General features: G+C 48.2%; 1 pseudogene; it reads left to right on the top strand.

Moving 5' to 3' along the window:
* The first annotated feature begins 368 nt into the window (after window positions 1-368).
* Window positions 369-878, top strand: LOC114210823 (aldo-keto reductase family 1 member A1 pseudogene; annotated as a pseudogene).
* The last annotated feature ends 11865 nt before the right edge of the window (window positions 879-12743 follow it).

The following is a 12743-nucleotide window of genomic DNA, read 5'->3' as shown; positions in this document are numbered from 1 at the left end:
CTCGTCCCTGGAGGGCGGGGCCCACTCTGTCCACAGTGAAGTCCAGAGACTTCTGTTCATCCATTGACCCCTTCCTCTGCCCAGCAAATACTGAGAACCCACATGCCTTCGGCCAGGGCGGGGATGGACGAGCGGGTCCGATGATCACAGCACCGGACTACATGACAAGTTGAGAAGTCCTCCGGCTGCAGCTGGCCAGCCACCACACTGCAAGCCCCGCCTGGTGGGGTTCTCTGATCCTGCAGAACCTGGCGCTCATCACAGACGCTCAAATCACATGGTCAGGCCAGGGTTCCCAGTGTAATCACCAGGGTCCTCATAGGAAGGAGGCAGGAGGGTTCACGCTCTGTGCTCCAGCCGAGGGGGCAATGGTGGCTTCATGTGTCCTCCTGCACACTGGGCAGAAGATGTCCCTGATTGGGCTGGGCATCTGGAAGAGCGATCCTGGCCAGGTGGAATGTCACCCGTACTTGGCTCAGAAGGAGCTGATTGCCCACTGCCAAGCTCGCGGCCTGGAGGTGACCGGTTATAGCCCTCTGGGCTCCTCTGATCGAGCTTGGCGTGATCCTGATGAACTGGTCCTACCTGAGGAGCCAGTGGTCCTGGCCCTGGCTGAAAAGTATGGCCGGTCTCCAGCTCAGATCCTGCTCAGGTGGCAGGTCCAGTGGAAAGTGATCTGCATCCCCAAGAGTATCACCCCTTCACGTATCCTCCAGAATATCCGGGTGTTTGACTTTACCTTTAGCCCAGATGAGATGAAGCAACTAGATGCTCTGAATAAAAATTGGCGATACATTGTGCCCATGCTCACAGTGGATGGGAAGAGGGTCCCGAGAGATGCAGGGCACCCTCTGTACCCCTTTAATGACCCATACTGAGACCACCGCTTCCTGGTTCCTTCCCAGCTCTCTAGCTACAAGGTCCTGCCACCCGCAGAAAGGAGTTAATAAAGCCATTGGAGCATCCACACTAAAAAAAAAAAAAAAAAAAAAAGGAGGCAGGAGGGTCAGGGAGATTTGCAGGTGCTACCATTGCTGGCTTTGAAGATGGAAGAGGAAGCCACGAGGCAAGGAAAGTGGGTGGCCTCTGGAAGTTGGAAAAGACAAGGAAATGTTTTCCCCCAGAGACTCCAGAAGAAAAGTGGCCCAGCTAACACCTTGGTTTTAGCGCAGGGAGACCCATTTTGGACTCTTGTCTTCCAGAACTGGAAGATGGTGTATCTGTGCTGTTTGAAGTCACTAAGTACGTGCTCACATGTTGCGGCAGCAACGAGAAGCTAATACGCTCTCCTTACAGATGGAGCCCTACGTCTAGGAGGTTCATCCATCGTTGATTTCCTCAAATTCTTTCCATGCCAACAGTGATCAGACTGGTTTTTAAAGATTGGAGCCCTGTGGTTGTGCCAGGAAAAAAAATGCCTTCTCTTACCGAGAAATATTCACTGGAGGGAAATCATCATCGGGTCCAATGTGCAGACACCTTGGGCGGGTGTGCAGTCTCCCCAGCTGACCCGAATGGCACATGCAGGGAAGGGAGACCCGAATGGCACGTGCAGGGAAGGGAGTTTCCCAAAGCTGGCCAGGCTCAGAGCGCTTGGAGCAGGTTGGACGAACTGGCCAGTGGAAGCCAGTTCTCTTTACACTTGAGGGTTCTATGTACACTTTCATGCTTAGTGCTCAATTTTCAATGTGAGCTGATAAATTCTCTACTCCTTAAGGTCAATGTTTATCCTGGGAAAGAGGATCTATTTTTTATCCTCTAGGCCGACTGGGATAACAAGATCTATTTTTTATCCTCTAGGCCAACTGTGAAAGCCAAGCCCTTTATGTTCATCATCTCATGGAACACCCAGGACAATCCTAATGATCATTACCGTCCTTGTGCCATTTCCCCCATTTGTACAATGGAGGATGTAGAGGCTCAGAGAGGTTCACTGACTCAGCTCAGGTCACACAGCCAGCATGCGGTAGAGGCAGCCTGGCCCTGGCAGAGAGCATGATTTCTAAACTAGGGGTGAGGACCACCTTGAATTTAGGACATTCTGACTTAAAGCAAACAGCCTTAGAAGATTATAGACAATTCGGAGAGAGAGGAAAAAGTAGACAGTGACTGAGCCTGGGGCCCAAGGTTAGATGTGGTCACATCTACCCATGCTCCTTTATTTTGACAATTTCTGTGATATTTCTCCAATGAATACACAAATCAGCCGTAATAATATTTTCCCAAACATAGCCTAGGTGGGTCTGTTTATCTTAGATTGAACATCATGATGGCTTCATCGTGACCCCGAGCTAGAATCTCTCCATGTCTCACCCTTGACTTGGAACCCAAGTTCACCAACTGCGAATGACTTTGATCTTGACTCTGAACGGGTTCCAAAGAGGCCAGAACCCCGTGGAAAGCATGGGCTTTCCAGAGACCGGCTCTGATATCTCAGGCACCAGGAAAAATTGTCCCTGTGCCAAATGCTTTTTTACTCCGGAAACAGAAAACCTTACAATTGTTTTAAAGTTCAAAGCTAACTTCCTAAAGAGGAACTTAGAGAAAAGAAGGCTTTCCTCCAGCATTCAAGAATCTACCAAGGAATGTTTTTATCACTCAGATGAGAGAAAAAAATATATCTTTATAGATATACTCACTTTCATGAGTGGATTTTAGCTCATTGTGTCAGGGTTTTATAAAGTTAAAATACTTGGAAGTTTTTTTGTCCCATTAGTGGGATTTAATGGGAATCTGTTTGGGCTCAGGGACGCCCAAACAGTGAATCAGCTGTGAGGGAGAAATTGCGTTTTCCTAACCTACCTATTTGGACAGCAGTATGGGGGATGGAGGGAGCTGAGGGGCCTTGGGAAAGGGGCGGGGTGGGTGGGAGGTTGTCCATCTCATCACATCTTACCACTGCCCCAGGCGGGCGTGCTGCGAACACTGACTGGCTGGACAAGGTGAGAAGAAGTCAGCGTGCCAGGAGCTCAGTGCCGTGATGGAATGACCTCCCTGACACAGGGAGGTCATATAAACTTGACTCAGGATTGAGCAAGGCTTCCCGAGTCAACCCCAGGGAGCCACTTCCAGACAGGACCTGGGGGTCAAGGTCCTCAGACCAGCTTGCCTTCCTCCCTTCTCCCAGCTGATCCCTACCCCAGAGGCTCCCAAGCGTTTCTGAGCCTTTGAAGGCATCATCCAAGCTGCTTGTTCTCTGGAGAGCCTGTTCTCTCTGGAGGAAACATACTCATTAAATAATAATGAATCAGCGCCCCATTTTTAAACTCATCAAAGATCTGGATAATAAATGGGCAGAGCTTCTAGCCATGGGAGACGCTGGTGCTGGTGCATGAGCCTCCAGTCAAAAGTGAAGGTGACTGAGGCAAAGCCAGCTAGTGCTGGAGTACAGGAGTGCAGGGTGAGTTCCCCGTGAGGTGGGTTGGCCATACAGACCCCCACTGGGATCTCCAGGAGGCTTTGGGGTCCAGGCATCTTGGGTTGCAGGCCACCTCCCTCCCCCTTCCTTTCTGCTCCAGCAAACCCATCCCATCAGCAGGCTTTATACGGGCCTCATGCTTCCCCTCATGGTCCATGTCTCTGCCTCTTCCGTCCCCATGCCCTGCAGGGTTCCCACTCCACCTGCGAATACGCTCTCTGTGAAAGTGTGCTCTTTGAAGGACTTGGATCATTCAAATAGGGTAAGCATGAAAATATTACCTTATTTTCAAGTTAGAGAGCCTTACTTTATAATACATAAAACCATACCCATTAGTTCTTCTCCTCTTGTAAACAATTAAGAAGTGATGTAAGATTGTTTAATGATGCTCAGCTCAGAGGCCACTTCCTCCATGCAGGCTTCCCTGATACCCCTTTGATAATCGCCCGAACCTTCATTCTAACACGGGATTTTCCCCCCATCCCGAAGACAAGGCCAGTGGAGGTAGAAAGATTGAGAGGTGGCCTGACTCAGGTTCCCAGACACCCAGGTTCTTAATTAGCCACCTGAGCTCTTCTCCCAAAGAAACCCACTAAGGAACGTTCCAGGCAGACGCCCCCTCTATAGTGCTCCGTCTTTTGCCCTGACCCAGTGGGGTCTCCCAGGGACACTCAAGGACTGCTACCAACCAGGGAGAGGAGTGCAGGCTGTCATCTTCTGTGGGCATTTCCTCTATGTCCAGAAGACCACAGCTCCAAAAGTGGGGGAAGGTGAACCCAAGGTGATGAGAACAGTAATTCCTCCTGAGGCCCAGGCTGCTCTGGCCCAGCAGCTCCCTGAGACACCAGCGGGAGCTCTGGAAAGCAACGGGCCGCAAGGCTCAGAGATATAACCCCATGGCTCACAGCCCCGCTGAAATGCCTCTAGGTCCCACAGTCCGTAACCATCCTTGGAGGGAGGAGGGGATTCTGTGCCCCCCTCATGGAGGGAGGGCCCCTAACCCGGCCTTGGGGTTCTGGTTCTCCTCTGCCACCCTGGTCCCATCTGTGCCCCCAGCCCTCCTGCCAAGCCTCACTTGCCCAAGCTGCTCACAATTATTTGATGAAGGAATACAGGCAGGAATTGTGCCATTCTGTGGTGGTGCTGGGAGTATCCTTACTTGGGGAGGCAACGCGCTCGTGGAGCTGGAGAAAGGGCCCTGAGTAGGCGATGTTTGGTGTCAGGCTGGCAGGCTCGCGTGGGCTCTTAGAACTCGCCTCCGCTGAGCCTCTGGGCTGGTCTGTGCACTGGTGGAAGCCCCCTGGGCTGCCCCGCTGAGGCCAGAGAGGCCTCCCACAGGCAAGGGGGAGTTCTTTAAGCAACTGTCTTCCTCCATCTCTGGCCACGGGGAGAAAGGTGTGGCCCCTGACTCCCACCACCTTGCTGTCACCCTGCCTTTCCCGTGGGGGTCCTCTGTAAGGGAGGGGTTTGCCAGACACAACACTTTGGACTCCAGGAAGGGGTGGGGTTGAGAGTGGGGTTGGGGAGATGGTCTGTTGTCTGATTTCCCAGAAAGCTTAAGACACCCCCGGAGACGCTGGTTCCTACCGCTTCCACGCTGTGCAATGCCAAGGGCACCAGAGAACGGGCAGCACTGAACACGGAAGAGAAAGTCAGAGTGGCACACGGAGAGGGGAGGGGAGGACAGAGGTGTGACAGGGGCTCGGGCCATTCCCATCAACGGTCTTACTGCCTTAACCTGAGTATTGTTCCAAAAGACAAAACCGGGTGGGTCATCGGCAGAACACGGCAGAACGGTCACAAATCCGGGAGCCCCAAGTCTACTTCTGCTTTGCCAGTGACTATGCGAACATCCCAGATTTTAAATCAAGATAGAAAAGAAGAGCCCACCCACCACCTCCAAGAGCAGCGCGTCCCCCGACATGTGAGTCACACCATGCTTTGGCTTGATGCCAGGCAGGTGTATGCGTCTGGAAGGTTCAGAGGGGTTGGGCCTTTTGTCCTTTCGAGATGGGACCCTGAGGCGCAGGGGCAGTAGGAGGGGGCAGCAATGCGGGCGACTGTCACTCCAGGGCGGAGACGTCCGGTCCCCCGGTGTGCTTCCTGACCCTGAGGTTTGAGCCGTGGCACATAGTAATCACAGTTTGTCTGGCACTTTACAGTTTACATATATACGGTTTTTATTATGGCTGGAGCCATGGGCACACAGGCCTCCGCGCTCAGAAGGGCCCTTCACTTGGTTTAGCGCTCTGCTGTTGCCATTCTTAATACTTTTAAAATTCTTCATTCTTGAAATTCTTAACCAATTTCGAACAAAGGGCCTCACGTGTTCAGTTTGCACGGGACCCTGCCAATGATGTAGCCAGTCCTGTGTGTTATCTCACTGGTTCCCATAGCCTTGACGGGAGAGGGGCCTGGAAGGGATCATTACCCCACTTCACAGATGGGCAAACTGAGTCCCGGCAGGGAATGGTGAAGCCAAGACTAGACTCAGGTCTCCACAGTGAAATTCTCTCTTGGGGCTCTTTCTCAATGAGTGGATGCGTGGTGGTCTCCTTTTCCATCACACACCTGCCTGGGGTCTTTCCAATCTGGCCACAACCCCCATTCCCTCTCTTATTTCATCTTGTTTCATTAAGAATACCAAAACTGTTTGCTCACCTGCCAGTCAGGTGCTCCTGGGGGATGGGGCCCCCCTGGACGATGTTTCTTCTCCTGTCCTCCGTCCTGTCCGGGGGCCCCCCCCGAGCAGGTTGCCGTGTCTCCAGCAAGATCTGCGCGCCCTCCACCCCGTCCCAGACAGCCTGCAGCCAAATGCTTTGTCCTCTCCTAGAAAAGGCTCCCGGGGAAGCATTCCTGACCTTCAGACCTGACTCGGCCCAGAGCTGGCCCCATGCCCGTGACAATCACTTCCTGCCTGGGTGTTTACCTTCCTGGGCCCTATGGGCTCAGCCAGGGTGGAGGCTGCACACACCTGACCCAGAGGCCATGCAGGAGTGAAAGAGCCACCCATGGTCAAGGCGGGAAATAGTTGTTACCAAACCCTGGTGCAAGGTAACCCTGATGGTCCCTTGGCACACCCGACCCCTCACCCCTCGGCACTGGCCAGGCAGCCACACAGCACTCGACTCTGAGGCTTGGGAACGGGCTTGGGGTCCTCTAGGGTTCCATGCACTTCTTGCACCTTGCCATCATGCCTCAGCTTGGTCACCTCCAGCTGTGGGACACCCGCTGCTTTGTGAGGGTGCTTGCCCTGTTACTATGATTATCATTATTGCTAACAGCTACCTTCTATTGGGCGACGGGTATGGGGCTAAGAACTTTATTTAAGCACTTTATGTAATCCTTGTGTAATCTCTGTGAGCAGAGAATTGTACCCATTTTAAGAATACAGGAACAGAGGCTTAGAGAAGTTGATCGTCCTGCCCAAGTTCACATAGCTAGTAAGTTGGGGACCCAGGATTCAAACTAGGCCAATTGGTATTAGAAGCTGGGTTCTTAACACTACCATCATTTGCCAAGCCTAATTGCCAGAATGTTCATTTTTATAAACTCAAATTGGCCGTTATGTTGGCTCTCTCTTGCTGGCCACAAATTAACCCCAGACATGGTAGCTTGAAACAGCACACATTTGTCATCTCACAGTTTCTGTGGGTCAGGAATTGGGGCACAGCTTAGGTGGGTGCTCCTACTCAGGGTCTCACACGGGCTGTAATCCAGGTCTCCTTCCAGGCTTATGAGATTGTTGGCAGCATTCAGTTCCTTATGCGCTGTTGAACTGAGGGCCTCAGCCCCTCACTGACTGTTGGCCTGAGGCCACCTCATGGGCCTCTCTACCGTGACACCTCGTCACCAGGAAGATAGAAGTCACTGTCTTTTGTAGTCTACTCACAGAAGTAACAGCCCATCACTTTTGCTGCCCTCTACTTGCTAGGAGAAAGTCATCAGGTACAGCCTACACTCAAAGGTAGGGAATTACACAAGGGCATGAATGCCAGGAGGTAGGGATTGCTGAGGGCCATCTTTGAAGAGCTGTCTACCACAGCCACCTGATGGCCACAAAACACTGGTTTCAGTTTTGCCTCTAAAAGCCGGGTAGAAGTAGTCTCTTATCCATCTGTCATCCATCCATCCATCCATCCAACCATCCATCCAACCATCCATCCATCCAAACATCCCTTCATTTATTTAACAAACATTTGAGCCGGATATTATAAGCCAGACCCCACATTAGGCTCAGAAGATACCAGAATAAATACAGAATAAATAAAGACTCGCCCACCTTGTCCCCCACCACCAAAGGCTCCCCAACTGAGCTTCCATAGATACTGGTGTTGCAGGGAGGGTCTGCCAAGGACTTGTTCTTCGGGATCATCTTCCCTTCAACTGCTACACTTCTGCAACTCCTTCTCCTCTGCTCACTCTCCTTTCATTGTTGCACTTGTTTAAAACCCGTGTTTTAAGCAAGTCCTAAATGCAAAGTGTTATGGTAGCTGGGGCCTGTGTGCATGTGCGTGCGTGAGTGTGTGTGTGTGTGTGTGTGTAGGGTTATATCTGATTTTCTTGGCATGCTTTCCCCCTTCCTCATTAGCAGTTTTCTTGTGGGCCCGAAGCTTTTTGGAGACATCTCTCTTGCCACATATACCCCCAGCGCCCAGCTCAGAGCCCTGCCTGCAGTAAAGCAGACTGTTGGTGAGGTGCCTGGTGGAGTGAGAGCAGGAGCTGAGCCGGAACAGGTTCCCCGCTCCTGGATGGGCAGGGCCGGAGGAAAACAAGGGAAACTTGGGCCGCAGCCTTACCTGCCTATGGACCCCATCTCCTGACCCTGCTCCCCAGAGCCCAGGGCTGAGTGAAGAGAGTTGACGGGGTCTGTGGGATTTACATCTTGAGGTGGCCAGTGGATGTCTTGGGAGAGGAATGGTCAAATCTTTCATATGGGAGACCATTTATTTCATATCTTTGGGGAGCACCTAGTAGGTAGAGATACCGTGCTAGGCCCTGGGGGTGCCACTTGGAGCATCTCGAAGGTGAATCTAATTTCTTTTTTTCTCCTCCACTCCATCTCACTGCCTTGGAATAGCCCTCCAGCAGTTCTTACCCTGACTAGAGCAACGGCCTCTAAACAGGTCTCCTGGCTCAATTGCTTCCAGTCCTTCCCACTCCATCCCACTCAGTATGCCATGTGAGTCTGCTCACAGCCCTGATCTTGTCACTTTCTTGCTCAAAAACATTTTACATAACCTCCACGAACAGTTTCGTGAGTATTGGTCTAGAAATGTTCTCTCTGTACCCAACCTCTCTCTCTCTCTCTCAATCTCTCTCTCTCTCTCAATCTCTCTCTCTGTCTCACACACACCCCCCACCAACACACACCTGTGTATTTTCCTTAGGTGGGGCCACAGCATGTATACACTGTTCTATGTTGTCTTGATGGTTTTCCAATTCTGCACACCTTGGAGCCCTGCACTCTTTAATGACCATCTACTGCTCTGTTGTAAGAATATTCTGGGATGATACTGACGGCCATGGACTGAATGTTTGTGTCCCCAAGATTCATATGTTGAAAACTAACCCCTAAAGTGATGGTCTTAGGAGCTGGGGTCTGTGGAAGGTGATTAGGTCACAAGGATTCTGCCTATGAGGGACCTATAGAGTCTTACGAAAGAGACCCCGGAGACCTCCCTTACCCTTCCACTATGGCCATCTATGAACGGTAGAGGGCTCTCAACAGACAGTGAATCTGCCAGCGCCTTGATCTTGAACTTCCCAGCCTCCCCAACTGTGAGAAATAGATTTCCGTTGTTTATAAGCCTCCCAGCCTCTGATATTTTGTTATAGGAGCCCAAATGGACTAAGACACAGAGAAATCCCTTTCAAGACCTGGGATGTCCTTGACCAGAAGCTTTTGTGATGTTTTCTGGGTGATAATTTTTGATAGCTCATTAACAGACTTAATAATCATAAAACAAGCATTTTAAAGTGAGGATTATAAATGTGCATTGGCAGGAATTGAACATTGAAGTGTAGTAAGTTTAATTCCTTACAAGAGAATTTCTTTTAAGATTATCTAATAACTTCCTTTGTTGAGCTTGCTGTTGGGAGTGGGGAGAGGAGAAGAATTTCAATGTTTTAAATTTAAAAAAATTATCATTGTTATTTTAAAAATACATTTGATTTTTGTTTTAAGTAGACTTCATGCCCAGCATGGAGCCCAATATGGGGCTTGAACTCATGACCCTGAGATCAAAACCTGAGCTGAGATCAAGAGTCAGACCCTTAACCGAGTGAGCCACCAGGCACCCAAACAAACATTTGAAATATATAAAGGCCTGATCAAGAAAAAGACTGATCAGAAGCATGAATAATTACCATGAGATCTATTGGCTGCCTCTGGGCCAGGCTCAGTTCTAAGCACTTTACACAAATTAGCTTGTTTAATCATCACTATGGTCTTATGATGAGAGAGCCAGGTATATAGAGATTCAGTAGCTTGCCCAAGGTCACGTGAAATTTCCTGAACACACAGAAATGCTGAAAAGGGTATATATATATTACATATATCATCTGTGTAATGTAAATATATATTTGATCTCAAAAGTAAGGCAGGTAAATCTCTAGGGTGCCATAATTCTATATCTACCCCAGTGAGCTAGTTTATTAGGGTTTATACACATGTGGCCAGAAGATATGTTTAAGTTCACAGCTATGGGGGAACAAGAATAAAAACTTTGGACCTGAACACAGCAGGAAATTTGGAGAGGAATTATTTGCTTTATTATAAATAATAAAGCAAATGTCCCAGGCCATAAGTAGAAAGAGAATCACCAATAAGAAAATAGAGAACAAGCTGGGTTTGTACATGGGGTCCAAAGTTTTGCTGCTCATGAAGCACAGAAACTCTAAAATAGAAATTGAGGGAAAAAGTTGAGAAACTGTGAACCATTAAGATTGAGGTAGAAATGACTATGGGGAGGTGTCCACCATCTGGGGCGCTACCGGGGGCACCTCCATCACCACACCCGAAAGATTATTCCCGGTGAGGGTGAGCTCACACACAAAAATTATAAAACATTTGGGGAAGACCAATATGAAGGATATAAATTATTAAAACATTGGTATAACATATCAAAACATTTGAGTAAGTCCAATATGAAGAAAAGCATCCCACAAAAATGGGAGGGTTGACATATGAAGAGATAGAAACAACAGAATAATATAAAAAGACACATTTAAAAACTAAGTCTGTTTCGGGGCGCCTGGGTGGCTCAGTCTTTAAGCGTCTGCCTTCGGCTCAGGTCATGGTCCCAGGGTCCTGGGATCGAGTCCCGTGTCGGGCTCCCTGCTCGGCAGGAGGCCTGCTTCTCCCTCTCCCACTCCCCCTGCTTGTGTTCCCTCTCGCGCTGTGTCTCTCTCTGTCAAATAAATAAATAAAATCTTAAAAAAAAAGCCTGTTTCAAGTGCTTTAAGAGGTAAAGTAGTAAAATATATGAAACAAGAATAAGAAATTAATTTTTTAAATTAAGACTTTATTTTTTAGAGCTGTTTTAGATTCATAGCAAAACTGAGAGGAATGTACAGAGGTTTCTCATTTACCCCCTGCCCCAACCCATGCACAGCCTCCCCCACTATCAACATCCCCCACCAGGGTGGTATGCTTGTTACAATAAATGAATCTACATTGACACATCATTATTATCCAAAGTCCATAGTTTACATTGGGGTTCACTCCTGGTGGGTTTGGATGAAGATATCGTGATATATATCCATTATTATGGTACATTACAGAGTATTTTCACTGTACTAAAAATCATTTGTGTTTTCCCTACTCACTCACCCTACCTCTATATCCCCTGGCAACCACTGATCTTTGTACTGTCTCCATTGTTCTGCCTTTACCAGAAAGTCACAGAGTTGGAATCATACAGTATGAAGCCTTTTCAGATTGGTTCCTTTCACTTGGTAATGTGCCACAAGTCTTTCCATGGCTTGATAGCTCATTTGTTTTTAGGGCTGAGGAAAATAATTTTTTTTAAAAAGTAGTTTCAAAGAAGAACTAAATAGAAATTGTAGAAATAAAAAAATATTGCATAAAAAAAAACTTAGCTACAGGGTGACTGGCTGGTTCAGTCAGTTGAGTGTGCAACTCTTGATTTTGGGGTCATGAGTTTGAGCCCCATGTTGGGTGCAGAGATTACTTAAAAATAAAATCTTAGACTGTTGAATCACAGACCTATACCTCTGAAACAAATAATACATTATATGTTAAAAAAAAAAAAAGAGGGCGCCTGGGTGGCTCAGTCGTTAAGCGTCTGCCTTCGGCTCAGGTCATGATCTCAGGGTCCTGGGATCGAGTCCCACATCAGGCTCCTTGCTCTGCAGGAAGCCTGCTTCTCCCTCTCCCACTCCCCCTGCTTGTGTTCCTGCTCTCGCTGTCTCTCTCTCTCTGTCAAATAAATAAATAAAATCTTTAAAAAAAAAAAAAAAAGATAGTAGGAAGGGAAAAATGAAGGGGGGGAATCAGAGGGGGAGATGAACCATGAGAGACTATGGACTCTGAGAAACAAACTGAGGGTTCTAGAGGGGAGGGGGGTGGGGGGATGGGTCTAACCCATGGTGATGGGTATTAATTAAAGAGGGCACGTACTGAATGAAGCGCTGGGTGTTATATGCAAACAATGAATCATGGAACACTACATCAAAAACTAATGATGTAATGTATGGTGATTAATATAATAAAAAAAAGATGCGAAAAAATAAAATCTTGAAGAAGAAAAAAGCTTAGCTAAACACAACTTTCAATTTGGTCATTTGGGCAATGTATTTGCCTTCTCTGGCCTCTGTAGCTTGTGTGCTTGTCTTTCTCCTCCACAGAAATAATCAGATCTGGGACCTCATCCATGATCTCTCTCCATCTCCTCCCCAAGTTAGTATGGCTATTCAGTAAGTACGCTGGAAGAGTTAACCAGTTGGTCCCTTGGAGTCAAATATAAGCTAAATTTGTAAGGTAAGTCAAGCCCATTTTAATAAGCTCTTTAGGCCCTTTTGAAACCATTATTTCCCCACTTAGTATTCTGGCCAGGATAGAGTTAATAGGTACCCTTAAGCCACATTTTAAAGCCTTTCATTGTATTACCATTATTTTAAAAATAACACCCTTTTAAACTAATATTATTCATGTGCACCTAGAAAAATACAAAGGAATCAGTAAATATCACTTGTAATCACACTAGTTAAAATTAATTAAAATTTGGGACATCTGGATGGCACGGTCGATGGTTAAGCCTCTGACTCTTGGTCTTAGCCTGGGTAGTGATCTCAGGGTCAT

This window comes from Eumetopias jubatus, unplaced genomic scaffold (assembly GCF_037043125.1).
Source record: "Eumetopias jubatus isolate StellerSeaLion01/CBP00866 unplaced genomic scaffold, mEumJub1_p1.0 scaffold_3, whole genome shotgun sequence".
NCBI lineage: Eukaryota > Metazoa > Chordata > Mammalia > Carnivora > Otariidae > Eumetopias > Eumetopias jubatus.
This window is presented reverse-complemented; position numbering and strand designations above follow the sequence as displayed.